The sequence below is a fragment of the Doryrhamphus excisus genome, chromosome 2, assembly GCF_030265055.1.
Source record: "Doryrhamphus excisus isolate RoL2022-K1 chromosome 2, RoL_Dexc_1.0, whole genome shotgun sequence".
Classification (NCBI taxonomy): domain Eukaryota; kingdom Metazoa; phylum Chordata; class Actinopteri; order Syngnathiformes; family Syngnathidae; genus Doryrhamphus; species Doryrhamphus excisus.
The window spans coordinates 21132857-21145155 of NC_080467.1; the positions used below are offsets into that span (position 1 = coordinate 21132857).

At 52.3% G+C, this 12299-nt stretch overlaps 2 non-coding genes across 2 annotated transcripts; both read left to right on the forward strand.

Moving 5' to 3' along the window:
* Positions 1–2475: 2475 nt before the first annotated feature.
* On the forward strand, positions 2476–2547 carry trnad-guc (transfer RNA aspartic acid (anticodon GUC)). The gene has a single exon. It is a non-coding gene; the product is annotated as a tRNA-Asp (tRNA).
* Positions 2548–9032: 6485 nt separating this feature from the next.
* trnad-guc (transfer RNA aspartic acid (anticodon GUC)) lies at positions 9033–9104 on the forward strand. Its single transcript has one exon. It is a non-coding gene; the product is annotated as a tRNA-Asp (tRNA).
* The last annotated feature ends 3195 nt before the right edge of the window (positions 9105–12299 follow it).

The window sequence follows — 12299 nt, forward strand, 5'->3', positions numbered from 1 at the left end:
CCATCTTTGTCTCAGAGCAGTGTTGGTCAGATACTCCTTCCACCATTTGTTCCAGAACTATTCCGACAAATATTGCAATTATCTCCATCTCATTTTAGTATACAAGTCCATCCATCCATCCATCCATTTTCCTCCGCTTATCCAGGTCCAGGTCGCGGGGGGCAGCAGTCTTAGTAGGGAAGCCCAGATTTCCCGGTCCCCGGTCCCCGGCCACCTCCTCCATCTCCACCGGGAGGACACCAAGGTGTTCCCAGGCCAGCTGTGAGACATAATCCCTCCAGCGTGTCCTAGGTCTGCCCCGGGGCCTTTTCCCGGCTGGGTATGCCCGGAACACCTCACCAGGGAGGCGTCCGGGAGGCATCCGGACTAGATGCCCGAGCCACCTCAACTGACTCCTCTCGATGTGAAGGAGAAGCGGCTCTACTCTGAGCCCTCCCGGATGACTGAGCTCCTCACCCTATCTCTTAGAGTGAGTCCAGCTACCCTACGGAGGAAACTCATTTCAGCCGCCTGTATCCGAGATGTCATTCTTTCGGTCATGACCCAAAGCTCATGACCATAGGTGAGGATGGGAACAGAGATCGACCGATAAATTGAAAGCTTTTTTAACCACGACGGTCCGTTACAGCGACCGCATTACTGCCGAGGCTGCGCCGATCCGTCTGTCGACCTCACGCTCCCACTTTCCCTCACTCGTGACCATACCTAAGATACCTAAACTCCTCCACCTGGGGTAGGACCTCATTCCCAACCCGGAGGGAGCACTCCACCCTTTTACGACTGAGAACCACGGCCTCTGATTTGGAGGTACCGAGTCTCATCCCAGAGGCTTCGCACTCAGATGCAAACCGTCCCAGTAAGCGCTGAAGGTCACAGCCCGTAGAGGCCATAAGAACCACATCATCTGCAAATAGCAGAGATGAGATTCTAAGGCCCCTGAAACAGATTCCCTCAACACCTTGGCTGCGCCTAGAAATTCTGGGATGTCCATAAGTGCACTTGGCACCAGGACACCCTTGGCTGCAGGTCTATGATCGACTTTGCAGTCGTGTCATCAGACCTGCGTCCGCATGTTCTGGACAGGCGGGTGAAGAGAGGGGCTGAGCTGTCAACTGATCACCACCTGGTGATGAGTTGGATTAGATGGCGGGGGAGGATGCTGGACAGACCTGGTAGACCCAAACGAGTAGTGAGGGTGTGCTGGGAACGTCTGACAGAGTCTCCCGTTTGTCGAGTCTTCAACTCTCACCTCTGGCAGAGCTTCGCCTGCATCCCGGGGGAGGACCGGGATATTGAGTCCGAATGGGCCATATTCCGTGCCTCCATTGCTGAGGCGGCTGACCGGAGCTGCGGCCGCAAGGCGGTCGGTGCCAGTCGTGGCGGCAGGCCCCGAACCCGATGGTGGACACCAGAGGTCAGGGCCGCCATCAAGCTGAAGAAGGAGTCCTATCGAGCATTGATGGCTTGTGGGACTCCGGAAGCAGCTGACAGGTACTGTCAGGCCAAACGGTTTGCGGCTTCTGCGGTTGTGGAGGCAAAAACTCGGGTGTGGGAGGAATTCGGTGAGGCCATGGAGCGCGACTTTTGGTCGGCCTCGAAGGGGTTCTGGCAAACCGTCCGGACCCTCCGAAAAGGGAAGCATTGCCCAGTCCACACTGTTTACAGTGGAGACGGGGCCTGCTGACCTCGACTGGGGATTTGTTTTGGTGAAGTAGGTGCAGACACATCTATTAAAAAATGAAAATACAAAATATACAGTATACAGTATAAATATATGTACACGGTCTGTTTTTTGTTTGTTGTTCCGGAACTGCAGTCTGATTGTTTTTCCTAAGAGTCCAAACTGAGCGTTAATTTAACGCATATAGAGTGTCAAAGTGGCAGGATGAGGCAGAGGTGGGGTGTGAACAGTGTCGGGGGGGGGGGGGGATTCCGGGACTTGTTGATGAGGCTGACAGCAGACGGGAAGAAACTGTTCTTGTGGCGTGAGGTTTTGGTCCTGATGGACCGCAGCCTCCTCTCAAAGAGACTGTGTCCGGGGTAAAAAAAAAAAAAAACTAGCAAGACAGCCTCAAGATCCAAAAGTGTTAAGGCAGTCCCATAGTGTCCCCACATCATGCCATGTGTCTATTTGCCTTGAGACATGAGTAAATTAGCTTAAATGCTAACATGCTAATGGTCATCATGTTAGCACCAAGCAAGAGAGTCTTTTTTCAGTCGGGTCTAAAAGTGGGGGCAATGTGAAGCTGTGTCTGTGCCACCTACTATGTTGCTGTGTCCCTGGTCCAGTGTGTTCTCATCTTGGGTTGGAATGTCCCCATGCTGGTAACGGGTGGGGAATACAGTCCGTTGATGAGGATAAGCGGGATGGATTTCAGTGGTTAAAGTCTCCAGCTACCATAAAAACGGTCATGGGCCACGAGCCTGTTCTGAATTCCCCTTTGGCCAATCGACACCACATCATCGCAGCAGCAGTCCTCGTTAGTATAGTGGACAGTATCTCCGCCTGTCACGCGGAAGACCGGGGTTCGATTCCCCGACGGGGAGTACCTCTTTTGTATGTCACAATGTCAACAAACAAACCCTTCTCATTAGAACAAAACCTCTCTTAATCTTCATCTCAAGGTGTTCAGGTGTCTTGTACAATCTGACAGTCTTTTGCTGCCAAATCATTCCAGTCGTGGATAATGGAGCTGACCAGGAAAATGCCAGCTGTGGGATTTCAACCAGTGCCTCCTGAGCGTAAGGAACCTTAATCTGGCGCTTTCGATCACTCATCCACCCAACCTAAAACGGTGCCCTGATCAGGAAAAAAAACTGTGACCTTGTGAGGTTCACTGACAACAGAGGACACTCAAAAGGAGCCGCACAAAGCTGGGTACTTGTACAGATGTCAGCAGCAGAGTGGCGCAGCGGTAGCGTGCTGGGCCCATAACCCAGAGGTCGATGGATCGAAACCATCCTCTGCTATGGCTGTACTCCTTACGTGTCTTTTGAAGAGCTTGCAGATGGATGGTCTTTGTTACTTAGCTGACCTGGTCCAGTAAAGAGTTCACGCTTCCTTTACTGCTGTTCTCGATGCATTTATTGCTCTTGAGTGCATTCACACGCCATTGCGGGACATTGAAGCATCGTGAAACACCGTAACTGTCCTCACTAGTCCATTGTCACTCTTATGGACTTGAAAAATCCCAGCCAGTTTCCATTCGTTTCGGGGAACCTCCTCCTTTTTGACGATCACCACATCTCCAACTTGCATGTTTCTTCTTGGCGTATGCCATCTTTGTCTCAGAGCAGTGTTGGTCAGATACTCCTTCCACCATTTGTTCCAGAACTATTCCGACAAATATTGCAATTATCTCCATCTCATTTTAGTATACAAGTCCATCCATCCATCCATCCATTTTCCTCCGCTTATCCAGGTCCAGGTCGCGGGGGGCAGCAGTCTTAGTAGGGAAGCCCAGATTTCCCGGTCCCCGGTCCCCGGCCACCTCCTCCATCTCCACCGGGAGGACACCAAGGTGTTCCCAGGCCAGCTGTGAGACATAATCCCTCCAGCGTGTCCTAGGTCTGCCCCGGGGCCTTTTCCCGGCTGGGTATGCCCGGAACACCTCACCAGGGAGGCGTCCGGGAGGCATCCGGACTAGATGCCCGAGCCACCTCAACTGACTCCTCTCGATGTGAAGGAGAAGCGGCTCTACTCTGAGCCCTCCCGGATGACTGAGCTCCTCACCCTATCTCTTAGAGTGAGTCCAGCTACCCTACGGAGGAAACTCATTTCAGCCGCCTGTATCCGAGATGTCATTCTTTCGGTCATGACCCAAAGCTCATGACCATAGGTGAGGATGGGAACAGAGATCGACCGGTAAATTGAAAGCTTTTTTAACCACGACGGTCCGTTACAGCGACCGCATTACTGCCGAGGCTGCGCCGATCCGTCTGTCGACCTCACGCTCCCACTTTCCCTCACTCGTGACCATACCTAAGATACCTAAACTCCTCCACCTGGGGTAGGACCTCATTCCCAACCCGGAGGGAGCACTCCACCCTTTTACGACTGAGAACCACGGCCTCTGATTTGGAGGTACTGAGTCTCATCCCAGAGGCTTCGCACTCAGATGCAAACCGTCCCAGTAAGCGCTGAAGGTCACAGCCCGTAGAGGCCATAAGAACCACATCATCTGCAAATAGCAGAGATGAGATTCTAAGGCCCCTGAAACAGATTCCCTCAACACCTTGGCTGCGCCTAGAAATTCTGGGATGTCCATAAGTGCACTTGGCACCAGGACACTCTTGGCTGCAGGTCTATGATAGACTTTGCAGTCGTGTCATCAGACCTGCGTCCGCATGTTCTGGACAGGCGGGTGAAGAGAGGGGCTGAGCTGTCAACTGATCACCACCTGGTGATGAGTTGGATTAGATGGCGGGGGAGGATGCAGGACAGACCTGGTAGACCCAAACGAGTAGTGAGGGTGTGCTGGGAACGTCTGGCAGAGTCTCCCGTTTGTCGAGTCTTCAACTCTCACCTCTGGCAGAGCTTCGCCTGCATCCCGGGGGACGACCGGGATATTGAGTCCGAATGGGCCATATTCCGTGCCTCCATTGGTGAGGCGGCTGACCGGAGCTGCGGCCGCAAGGCGGTCGGTGCCAGTCGTGGCGGCAGGCCCCGAACCCGATGGTGGACACCAGAGGTCAGGGCCGCCATCAAGCTGAAGAAGGAGTCCTATCGAGCATTGATGGCTTGTGGGACTCCGGAAGCAGCTGACAGGTACTGTCAGGCCAAACGGTTTGCGGCTTCTGCGGTTGTCGAGGCAAAAACTCGGGTGTGGGAGGAATTCGGTGAGGCCATGGAGCGCGACTTTTGGTCGGCCTCGAAGGGGTTCTGGCAAACCGTCCGGACCCTCCGAAAAGGGAAGCATTGCCCAGTCCACACTGTTTACAGTGGAGACGGGGCCTGCTGACCTCGACTGGGGATTTGTTTTGGTGAAGTAGGTGCAGACACATCTATTAAAAAATGAAAATACAAAATATACAGTATACAGTATAAATATATGTACACGGTCTGTTTTTTGTTTGTTGTTCCGGAACTGCAGTCTGATTGTTTTTCCTAAGAGTCCAAACTGAGCGTTAATTTAACGCATATAGAGTGTCAAAGTGGCAGGATGAGGCAGAGGTGGGGTGTGAACAGTGTCGGGGGGGGGGGGGGGGATTCCGGGACTTGTTGATGAGGCTGACAGCAGACGGGAAGAAACTGTTCTTGTGGCGTGGGGTTTTGGTCCTGATGGACCGCAGCCTCCTCTCAAAGAGACTGTGTCCGGGGTAAAAAAAAAAAAAAAATAGCAAGACAGCCTCAAGATCCAAAAGTGTTAAGGCAGTCCCATAGTGTCCCCACATCATGCCATGTGTCTATTTGCCTTGAGACATGAGTAAATTAGCTTAAATGCTAACATGCTAATGGTCATCATGTTAGCACCAAGCAAGAGAGTCTTTTTTCAGTCGGGTCTAAAAGTGGGGGCAATGTGAAGCTGTGTCTGTGCCACCTACTATGTTGCTGTGTCCCTGGTCCAGTGTGTTCTCATCTTGGGTTGGAATGTCCCCATGCTGGTAACGGGTGGGGAATACAGTCCGTTGATGAGGATAAGCGGGATGGATTTCAGTGGTTAAAGTCTCCAGCTACCATAAAAACGGTCATGGGCCACGAGCCTGTTCTGAATTCCCCTTTGGCCAATCGACACCACATCATCGCAGCAGCAGTCCTCGTTAGTATAGTGGACAGTATCTCCGCCTGTCACGCGGAAGACTGGGGTTCGATTCCCTGACGGGGAGTACCTCTTTTGTATGTCACAATGTCAACAAACAAACCCTTCTCATTAGAACAAAACCTCTCTTAATCTTCTTCTCAAGGTGTTCAGGTGTCTTGTACAATCTGACAGTCTTTTGCTGCCAAATCATTCCAGTCGTGGATAATGGAGCTGACCAGGAAAATGCCAGCTGTGGGATTTCAACCAGTGCCTCCTGAGCGTAAGGAACCTTAATCTGGCGCTTTCGATCACTCATCCACCCAACCTAAAACGGTGCCCTGATCAGGAAAAAAAACTGTGACCTTGTGAGGTTCACTGACAACAGAGGACACTCAAAAGGAGCCGCACAAAGCTGGGTACTTGTACAGATGTCAGCAGCAGAGTGGCGCAGCGGTAGCGTGCTGGGCCCATAACCCAGAGGTCGATGGATCGAAACCATCCTCTGCTATGGCTGTACTCCTTACGTGTCTTTTGAAGAGCTTGCAGATGGATGGTCTTTGTTACTTAGCTGACCTGGTCCAGTAAAGAGTTCACGCTTCCTTTACTGCTGTTCTCGATGCATTTATTGCTCTTGAGTGCATTCACACGCCATTGCGGGACATTGAAGCATCGTGAAACACCGTAACTGTCCTCACTAGTCCATTGTCACTCTTATGGACTTGAAAAATCCCAGCCAGTTTCCATTCGTTTCGGGGAACCTCCTCCTTTTTGACGATCACCACATCTCCAACTTGCATGTTTCTTCTTGGCGTATGCCATCTTTGTCTCAGAGCAGTGTTGGTCAGATACTCCTTCCACCATTTGTTCCAGAACTATTCCGACAAATATTGCAATTATCTCCATCTCATTTTAGTATACAAGTCCATCCATCCATCCATCCATTTTCCTCCGCTTATCCAGGTCCAGGTCGCGGGGGGCAGCAGTCTTAGTAGGGAAGCCCAGATTTCCCGGTCCCCGGTCCCCGGCCACCTCCTCCATCTCCACCGGGAGGACACCAAGGTGTTCCCAGGCCAGCTGTGAGACATAATCCCTCCAGCGTGTCCTAGGTCTGCCCCGGGGCCTTTTCCCGGCTGGGTATGCCCGGAACACCTCACCAGGGAGGCGTCCGGGAGGCATCCGGACTAGATGCCCGAGCCACCTCAACTGACTCCTCTCGATGTGAAGGAGAAGCGGCTCTACTCTGAGCCCTCCCGGATGACTGAGCTCCTCACCCTATCTCTTAGAGTGAGTCCAGCTACCCTACGGAGGAAACTCATTTCAGCCGCCTGTATCCGAGATGTCATTCTTTCGGTCATGACCCAAAGCTCATGACCATAGGTGAGGATGGGAACAGAGATCGACCGATAAATTGAAAGCTTTTTTAACCACGACGGTCCGTTACAGCGACCGCATTACTGCCGAGGCTGCGCCGATCCGTCTGTCGACCTCACGCTCCCACTTTCCCTCACTCGTGACCATACCTAAGATACCTAAACTCCTCCACCTGGGGTAGGACCTCATTCCCAACCCGGAGGGAGCACTCCACCCTTTTACGACTGAGAACCACGGCCTCTGATTTGGAGGTACCGAGTCTCATCCCAGAGGCTTCGCACTCAGATGCAAACCGTCCCAGTAAGCGCTGAAGGTCACAGCCCGTAGAGGCCATAAGAACCACATCATCTGCAAATAGCAGAGATGAGATTCTAAGGCCCCTGAAACAGATTCCCTCAACACCTTGGCTGCGCCTAGAAATTCTGGGATGTCCATAAGTGCACTTGGCACCAGGACACCCTTGGCTGCAGGTCTATGATCGACTTTGCAGTCGTGTCATCAGACCTGCGTCCGCATGTTCTGGACAGGCGGGTGAAGAGAGGGGCTGAGCTGTCAACTGATCACCACCTGGTGATGAGTTGGATTAGATGGCGGGGGAGGATGCTGGACAGACCTGGTAGACCCAAACGAGTAGTGAGGGTGTGCTGGGAACGTCTGACAGAGTCTCCCGTTTGTCGAGTCTTCAACTCTCACCTCTGGCAGAGCTTCGCCTGCATCCCGGGGGAGGACCGGGATATTGAGTCCGAATGGGCCATATTCCGTGCCTCCATTGCTGAGGCGGCTGACCGGAGCTGCGGCCGCAAGGCGGTCGGTGCCAGTCGTGGCGGCAGGCCCCGAACCCGATGGTGGACACCAGAGGTCAGGGCCGCCATCAAGCTGAAGAAGGAGTCCTATCGAGCATTGATGGCTTGTGGGACTCCGGAAGCAGCTGACAGGTACTGTCAGGCCAAACGGTTTGCGGCTTCTGCGGTTGTGGAGGCAAAAACTCGGGTGTGGGAGGAATTCGGTGAGGCCATGGAGCGCGACTTTTGGTCGGCCTCGAAGGGGTTCTGGCAAACCGTCCGGACCCTCCGAAAAGGGAAGCATTGCCCAGTCCACACTGTTTACAGTGGAGACGGGGCCTGCTGACCTCGACTGGGGATTTGTTTTGGTGAAGTAGGTGCAGACACATCTATTAAAAAATGAAAATACAAAATATACAGTATACAGTATAAATATATGTACACGGTCTGTTTTTTGTTTGTTGTTCCGGAACTGCAGTCTGATTGTTTTTCCTAAGAGTCCAAACTGAGCGTTAATTTAACGCATATAGAGTGTCAAAGTGGCAGGATGAGGCAGAGGTGGGGTGTGAACAGTGTCGGGGGGGGGGGGGGGATTCCGGGACTTGTTGATGAGGCTGACAGCAGACGGGAAGAAACTGTTCTTGTGGCGTGAGGTTTTGGTCCTGATGGACCGCAGCCTCCTCTCAAAGAGACTGTGTCCGGGGTAAAAAAAAAAAAAAACTAGCAAGACAGCCTCAAGATCCAAAAGTGTTAAGGCAGTCCCATAGTGTCCCCACATCATGCCATGTGTCTATTTGCCTTGAGACATGAGTAAATTAGCTTAAATGCTAACATGCTAATGGTCATCATGTTAGCACCAAGCAAGAGAGTCTTTTTTCAGTCGGGTCTAAAAGTGGGGGCAATGTGAAGCTGTGTCTGTGCCACCTACTATGTTGCTGTGTCCCTGGTCCAGTGTGTTCTCATCTTGGGTTGGAATGTCCCCATGCTGGTAACGGGTGGGGAATACAGTCCGTTGATGAGGATAAGCGGGATGGATTTCAGTGGTTAAAGTCTCCAGCTACCATAAAAACGGTCATGGGCCACGAGCCTGTTCTGAATTCCCCTTTGGCCAATCGACACCACATCATCGCCGCAGCAGTCCTCGTTAGTATAGTGGACAGTATCTCCGCCTGTCACGCGGAAGACCGGGGTTCGATTCCCCGACGGGGAGTACCTCTTTTGTATGTCACAATGTCAACAAACAAACCCTTCTCATTAGAACAAAACCTCTCTTAATCTTCTTCTCAAGGTGTTCAGGTGTCTTGTACAATCTGACAGTCTTTTGCTGCCAAATCATTCCAGTCGTGGATAATGGAGCTGACCAGGAAAATGCCAGCTGTGGGATTTCAACCAGTGCCTCCTGAGCGTAAGGAACCTTAATCTGGCGCTTTCGATCACTCATCCACCCAACCTAAAACGGTGCCCTGATCAGGAAAAAAAACTGTGACCTTGTGAGGTTCACTGACAACAGAGGACACTCAAAAGGAGCCGCACAAAGCTGGGTACTTGTACAGATGTCAGCAGCAGAGTGGCGCAGCGGTAGCGTGCTGGGCCCATAACCCAGAGGTCGATGGATCGAAACCATCCTCTGCTATGGCTGTACTCCTTACGTGTCTTTTGAAGAGCTTGCAGATGTATGGTCTTTGTTACTTAGCTGACCTGGTCCAGTAAAGAGTTCACGCTTCCTTTACTGCTGTTCTCGATGCATTTATTGCTCTTGAGTGCATTCACACGCCATTGCGGGACATTGAAGCATCGTGAAACACCGTAACTGTCCTCACTAGTCCATTGTCACTCTTATGGACTTGAAAAATCCCAGCCAGTTTCCATTCGTTTCGGGGAACCTCCTCCTTTTTGACGATCACCACATCTCCAACTTGCATGTTTCTTCTTGGCGTATGCCATCTTTGTCTCAGAGCAGTGTTGGTCAGATACTCCTTCCACCATTTGTTCCAGAACTATTCCGACAAATATTGCAATTATCTCCATCTCATTTTAGTATACAAGTCCATCCATCCATCCATCCATTTTCCTCCGCTTATCCAGGTCCAGGTCGCGGGGGGCAGCAGTCTTAGTAGGGAAGCCCAGATTTCCCGGTCCCCGGCCACCTCCTCCATCTCCACCGGGAGGACACCAAGGTGTTCCCAGGCCAGCTGTGAGACATAATCCCTCCAGCGTGTCCTAGGTCTGCCCCGGGGCCTTTTCCCGGCTGGGTATGCCCGGAACACCTCACCAGGGAGGCGTCCGGGAGGCATCCGGACTAGATGCCCGAGCCACCTCAACTGACTCCTCTCGATGTGAAGGAGAAGCGGCTCTACTCTGAGCCCTCCCGGATGACTGAGCTCCTCACCCTATCTCTTAGAGTGAGTCCAGCTACCCTACGGAGGAAACTCATTTCAGCCGCCTGTATCCGAGATGTCATTCTTTCGGTCATGACCCAAAGCTCATGACCATAGGTGAGGATGGGAACAGAGATCGACCGGTAAATTGAAAGCTTTTTTAACCACGACGGTCCGTTACAGCGACCGCATTACTGCCGAGGCTGCGCCGATCCGTCTGTCGACCTCACGCTCCCACTTTCCCTCACTCGTGACCATACCTAAGATACCTAAACTCCTCCACCTGGGGTAGGACCTCATTCCCAACCCGGAGGGAGCACTCCACCCTTTTACGACTGAGAACCACGGCCTCTGATTTGGAGGTACCGAGTCTCATCCCAGAGGCTTCGCACTCAGATGCAAACCGTCCCAGTAAGCGCTGAAGGTCACAGCCCGTAGAGGCCATAAGAACCACATCATCTGCAAATAGCAGAGATGAGATTCTAAGGCCCCTGAAACAGATTCCCTCAACACCTTGGCTGCGCCTAGAAATTCTGGGATGTCCATAAGTGCACGTGGCACCAGGACACCCTTGGCTGCAGGTCTATGATCGACTTTGCAGTCGTGTCATCAGACCTGCGTCCGCATGTTCTGGACAGGCGGGTGAAGAGAGGGGCTGAGCTGTCAACTGATCACCACCTGGTGATGAGTTGGATTAGATGGCGGGGGAGGATGCAGGACAGACCTGGTAGACCCAAACGAGTAGTGAGGGTGTGCTGGGAACGTCTGGCAGAGTCTCCCGTTTGTCGAGTCTTCAACTCTCACCTCTGGCAGAGCTTCGCCTGCATCCCGGGGGAGGACCGGGATATTGAGTCCGAATGGGCCATATTCCGTGCCTCCATTGCTGAGGCGGCTGACCGGAGCTGCGGCCGCAAGGCGGTCGGTGCCAGTCGTGGCGGCAGGCCCCGAACCCGATGGTGGACACCAGAGGTCAGGGCCGCCATCAAGCTGAAGAAGGAGTCCTATCGAGCATTGATGGCTTGTGGGACTCCGGAAGCAGCTGACAGGTACTGTCAGGCCAAACGGTTTGCGGCTTCTGCGGTTGTCGAGGCAAAAACTCGGGTGTGGGAGGAATTCGGTGAGGCCATGTAGCGCGACTTTTGGTCGGCCTCGAAGGGGTTCTGGCAAACCGTCCGGACCCTCCGAAAAGGGAAGCATTGCCCAGTCCACACTGTTTACAGTGGAGACGGGGCCTGCTGACCTCGACTGGGGATTTGTTTTGGTGAAGTAGGTGCAGACACATCTATTAAAAAATGAAAATACAAAATATACAGTATACAGTATAAATATATGTACACGGTCTGTTTTTTGTTTGTTGTTCCGGAACTGCAGTCTGATTGTTTTTCCTAAGAGTCCAAACTGAGCGTTAATTTAACGCATATAGAGTGTCAAAGTGGCAGGATGAGGCAGAGGTGGGGTGTGAACAGTGTCGGGGGGGGGGGGATTCCGGGACTTGTTGATGACGCTGACAGCAGACGGGAAGAAACTGTTCTTGTGGCGTGAGGTTTTGGTCCTGATGGACCGCAGCCTCCTCTCAAAGAGACTGTGTCCGGGGTAAAAAAAAAAAAAACTAGCAAGACAGCCTCAAGATCCAAAAGTGTTAAGGCAGTCCCATAGTGTCCCCACATCATGCCATGTGTCTATTTGCCTTGAGACATGAGTAAATTAGCTTAAATGCTAACATGCTAATGGTCATCATGTTAGCACCAAGCAAGAGAGTTTTTTTTCAGTCGGGTCTAAAAGTGGGGGCAATGTGAAGCTGTGTCTGTGCCACCTACTATGTTGCTGTGTCCCTGGTCCAGTGTGTTCTCATCTTGGGTTGGAATGTCCCCATGCTGGTAACGGGTGGGGAATACAGTCCGTTGATGAGGATAAGCGGGATGGATTTCAGTGGTTAAAGTCTCCAGCTACCATAAAAACGGTCATGGGCCACGAGCCTGTTCTGAATTCCCCTTTGGCCAATCGACACCACATCATCGCCGCAGCAG